The 5,349-nt window shown below is 54.8% G+C and overlaps 1 long non-coding RNA gene across 1 annotated transcript; it reads right to left on the reverse strand.

Moving 5' to 3' along the window:
* Positions 1-3,032: 3,032 nt before the first annotated feature.
* LOC115289204 lies at positions 3,033-5,096 on the reverse strand. Its single transcript, XR_003907464.1, has 2 exons — positions 4,655-5,096; positions 3,033-3,234 (listed from the first exon to the last, which is right to left on the reverse strand). It is a non-coding gene; the product is annotated as an uncharacterized LOC115289204 (long non-coding RNA).
* Between the last annotated feature and the right edge of the window lie 253 nt (positions 5,097-5,349).

Genomic DNA, 5,349 nt, shown 5'->3' on the forward strand with positions numbered 1-5,349 from the left:
GGTGAGGAAGGGGAGGAGGGGGAGAGCAGGTGAGGAGGGGAGGAGGGGGAGAGCAGGTGAGGAAGGGGAGGAGGGGGAGAGCAGGTGAGGAAGGGGAGGAGAGGGAGAGCAGGTGAGGAGGGGGAGGAGGGGGAGAGCAGGCGAGGAAAGGAGGAGAGGGAGAGCAGGTGAGGAGGGGGAGGAGGGAACCACGGCCGAGCGCAGGCCCAGGAACTTCCAGCCCGCACCACCGCAAGATGGAGAGAGCCTCCTAGCCTCTGCAGGTAAGCGGAGCGCCATGATGCAAGGCACGCCGCCGCAGGTTCTAGATGCTTCCGCAGTTGTCACCGCTGCTACCGCTAAGCCTTTGAAGGCTCCTTACTTCCCTGTGTTACTTCCTACGAGGGGTAACTGTCCGCTGGTGAGCGGTCTGACCCCGCTGCGGAGGAGAGCACCCACATCACATTATCTGAGGATTCACCCAGATAACACAGGGGCGGAGGCACCTAGCCAGCCGGGGGGATTGCCCCTTGCCATGGTGCCTCCACGTGCCTAATCCAGGCAGCGCAGAAGAGCTCCGTGTCAGTGCTCCCGAGGGCAGCCTCACCACCTCCTTCTCCCTGCCAGGGGTGTCCTCTGCCCCCTGCGCTCATGGACGGAACACAGAACTCAAAACAGCAGGCCCGCCCAAGTCCTGCTGAGTCCTTGTGTTCAGAGCCGCAGGGCACTTTGGAAGAGTCAGAGAGAGGGGGACGGAGGCCGGGGAGTCCCCTTTGCCCCGAGACTGTCGCAGATACAGTCGTGGGGACGTCTCTGCCGGAGACTTCCTGCAGCTTCGGTCGTGGAAGGCGCCGCTGGTCCTGGGGCTCAGGTGTTCCCTGTTGTCCTCACCCCAGGCTCCTGGGGCCTCTCCAGCTCCCCCTGCGTGTCCTGCAAGCCCTGCCATGACATGGGAAACCAGGGCCAGGCCACATGGACTCCAGACAAAAAGCTCCCACTCACCTTGCGGTGGTCTCGGCCCTTGACCTCCAGCTTCGACACCCACACAGATCAGGGCGCCGGCGGTTTAGACGAGATTTGCCCTGCACGAGCCCCGCCATCCCCTCGCATCCAGGAAGGCACAAGCAGCAGACACTGGGTCTTCTGTCCAAAGCACCCAGATCCCGGGGCCACAGCTGCACTCTGAGGGTGCGGCCCTGTGACGTCACTGTCCCCCATCGATCGCACCTCTCATGCCACCTAGTCCTGGCAAGCAGGTGCAGCCCCGGAAAACCTAGAAGGCAGAAGGCATAACCCCAGGACCCTTCCGGAAGTGCAGAGTCACGGCGTCGGGTCCTTCCTGGACCGCGGGGCCTGCATGCCCCGTGTCGGGTGGGCTTCGAGAACATCGGGGCAGCAGCAGAGGCGGCCTCCTGTGTGGCGGGCATGCACACGGCTTCTTCAGCGAGTTTCCTGTTCCTTAGACATTCTTCCTAGCGTCTGCTTCCTCGTCCTTACTGGCCGATCACCAGGAAGCTAAGGAACGCAGGGGACTCTGTGGTCCATAACTGAACCTTCACTGACACTCTTCCTGGCAGAGAACGTCCGGACTTTTCACAGTTCCAGAACATCCCGTTGTCTCCTGGGACCCTGTCTGGGAGGCTCGCCCAGACTCCTTTTGAATTGACCATAGTGACCAACCTCGAGAGCATGCGAGTCTGTGACCCAAAGGGAAGCTACGTTGACCTTTTGGGTCCCCTAGGCCACGGTGGTAGTGGGGTGGCCTGTTACGGAGGCCACTCGACTCTTTGGAAGACAATGCAGCACGACCTTCATGCAGCGAGCAGCAAAGGGCCGCCCTGCACCTGCCACCGGGCTCTCTGTGCAGATTTGCTGCATTTTAAATCCGCGTCAGGGGATGGCGCTCTCACCTCACCGCGGTCTATTATGTACGTAGCAAAAGTTTGGCCAAGAGAATCGATATTTATGAATGTCCCACCAGAAGTGCAGCCTCCTCCCTCAGCTTCTATACCCAGCGCCTCTCGCGTGAGTCTGTATTTAAATCTGGGTGTTTTGTTAATTTTTTTAATGTTTATTATTTTTGAGAGAGAGAGAGAGAGAGAGACAGAGCATGAGCAGGGGAGGGGCAGGGAGAGGGGGAGACACAGAATCTGAAGCAGGTTTCAGACTCTGAACTGTCAGCACAGAGCCGGATGCATGGTTCGAACTCATGAGCCGTGAGATTGTGACCTGAGTCAAAGTTGCAAATGAGCCACCCAGGCACCCTGGGTGTTTTTGTTAAAAGGAAGATTCTGGTTCAGCATGTGTATGTGATATTATATGTATATATATATTTGGATATATACAGAGTATTTTGAATACATATATATGTTATGGACTAAATTACATCCCCCCCAATTCAAATGTGGAAGTGCGAATCACCCAAAGTAACTATTTGGAGAAAGGACCTTTAAAGAGGTAACTGAGGTCATCAGAGTGGATCCCTGTCCAATACGACTTATGTCCTTTTAAGAAGAGAGAGTGGGGGGCACCTAGGTGGCCCAGTCGGTTGAGCCCTTGACTTTGGCTCAGGTCACAATCTCACGGTTCATGAGTTCGAGCCGCACATCGGACTGCTGCCAGCACAGTGCGCACTTTGGATCCTCTGCGCACCCTTTCTTGCCTCTCCCCCGTTCATGCTTGCTCTCTCTTTCTCTCAAAATAAACATTAAAAACAAAAAGAAGAGAGACACCAGGGATGTGTACACACAGAGAAAAGCCTGTGTGAGGACATGGGGAAGACAGCTGGGGGCGGGGAGGGGTCTCCCCAGAAACCAATCTTGCCAGCACCTTGCACTGCCAGCCTCCAGAACTGTGAGAAAATAAATGTCTGTTGTTTATGCCACGCAGTCTATGGTATTTTGCTAAAGCAACCTGAGCAGACTAACACCACACACACACACACACACACACACACACACACACACACTCACCCTCGCTCTGTCTCCTATGAGGGCAGGCTCACCGGGCACGTCAAGAGCACTAAGCGCATCTCATCCCAGGTCTTTCAGGTCTTTGTTCTAAACACCAGACTCTATTTATTAAAAGGGTTCGAGGCTCCTTGGACGAATGGCCGGTTCCCAGGGAAGCCCGGGGAGCCTTATGTAACAGCCAGGGCAGAGCTGAGTCAGAGACCGGCAACGACACATGGCTGGTGGTGCCAATCCGTGAAAACCAACGTTCCGATGAGCACGGGAAGTTTGGGATGTGCCCGCCCTGTACAGGAGAAAACGGAAGGGCCAGGAAGTTGAATGAATTACCTTCAATCACACAGCTTATAGGTATCAGAGGTGGAACTACCAAGCCAACCCAGCGTCTCTGCTTACACCAGGCTCGGGGGGCGTGGGGGCAGAGGGTGCCTGTGCAGAGTAGAAAGGGCACTGAGCTCCCAGAACAGGGCCGGGCTCCAGGTGGTGCTGGTCCTAGTTCAGGAGGAAGCTGTCTCTCTCACCTTTCTGGATCACAGCATCCTCCCCTGAAAATGCGGATAACCGTACTTTCTGTTTATCATCTCTGGCTTTTCAGCTTTTATTGTAGAACAGTGATAGGGAGCTTGGACGAGCTGGGGGCAAAGCCAGGCTGGCACACTTGGGCGGGGGCCAAGGTGGAACACGCGTGATAGCCCTCGGACACTGCCAGCTACCCAGGAACAAAGGAAAGAGGTGATGTGGGAAACTAAGGCTAATGAAAAATTAAATTCCCTTACTGCCTGCAGCCTGGGAAGTCCTTGAAAGGCAGAGTGACCTCCCTCTCGGAGCTCAGCTGCCTCAGTGATGGGGGCAAAAGAGAACCTTGGCTTAAACATTGTCCCAAACTCGAGGATCCTGTAAATCTACTTCCTTGATCGAAACTACCCCGCGGTATATGCTTATGGCCACGATAAACATCTGATGGGTCTCAGGACAACAAACAGTTTCCCTAGCAACAGCTAGCCCCTCAAGGTCCTGGAAACCTTGCTTCCAAAATATCTTAGAGACTTCCTCTATCCCTGGGCCCCTTCCCAACCTGAGGATATAGAATGAGTTACCCGTCAGGACCCCATGGGTCCAGCCCATGGGTCCTGACCCCGTGTTTTAATAAAATCACCTTTTTGCACCAAAGATATCTTCAAGAATTCTTTCTTGGCCATCGGCTCCAGACCTCTTGAGCTCCACCATCAGCCCAAAACGTCAACAGTAAAACCCTCACATTCCCAAAACCATCCCCCCAAATTCTCAACACCTAACCTAGTTGCATCTACATCTCCACCCGTCCATGCAAGCTTTCAATCTTTTGAAGCAAATTCCAGACATAATATTATCTCATCTGTAAGTAAGTATTGCTCCGGGGATCCAGAAGATAAAAATTAAACATGCACACTATTTTCCTCTTAAAAGTTTCCATCTGGGAGTGTCTGGGTGACTCAGTTGGTTAAGCCACCGACTTTGGCTCAGGTCATGATCTCACGGGTTCGTGAGTTCAGCCCTGTGTTGGGCTGTGCTGACCAATCGGAGCCTGGAGGCTGCTTCGGATTCTGTGTGTCCCTCTCTCTCTGCCCCTCCTCCTAAGCTGTCTCTCAAAAATAAACATTAAAGAAAACAAAAGTTTCCTTCTGAACATCCTGTTCCCCTTAAACTTCAGAAGGAGGACTCGATACCTCCGTTTGTTTTTCCAGAAGAAGATGGCAGGTGAGGGCTCAGGCAGAAGGAAAGCCTGGCTCAGAGGTTCACGGAACAAAAGCGGCCACCGTGGACGCTGGCGTTGCATTTTTGTGACTTCTTTCTGCTTCACAATCTGAACCTGCCTCTGCGATTCTGAGGCCTTGGAGAACACACTCGGCCCCTTCATTTTCTGCCGCGTCTACCTTAATTACCTTCTTTGATCACAGAAATCTATTTTAGCGCCTTAAGGAACACACTCCCTCTGACGTGGTGAAGGGCCGGACTTCTAGGGCCTTGAGGGGGAACACCGGGGGTTCGGGGAGGAGCGCCCCACACTCAGCTTCGGGAAAGGGCGGGAAGTGAGCGGACCCGGGAGGCTCTGGCCCCTCAGTGACCCCTCAGTGATGGGCAAAGCCTGCGTTCCCAAGTGAAACGAGAATGACGCACGCAAACGAAGTTGGGTCCTTATCCTCCATTCAGGATTTCATCTCTGAAACGCACAGTCCGAAAAACAAAGAAAGGAAGGCACTTGGGGAGTGAAAAATCCCACCACCACGGTCCATCCCCCCGCGAGGGGGTGCTCGTCCGCCCTCCCGGGCTCCGGCCTGTACCCACCCAGCCCCTGGGAAAGCGGAACTGTCTGGGGAGCTCCGGGCAGCTGGGCACCCCGCGAGCTGAACTCGGAGAAGGG

This window comes from Suricata suricatta, chromosome 4 (genome assembly GCF_006229205.1).
Source record: "Suricata suricatta isolate VVHF042 chromosome 4, meerkat_22Aug2017_6uvM2_HiC, whole genome shotgun sequence".
Taxonomy (NCBI): domain Eukaryota; kingdom Metazoa; phylum Chordata; class Mammalia; order Carnivora; family Herpestidae; genus Suricata; species Suricata suricatta.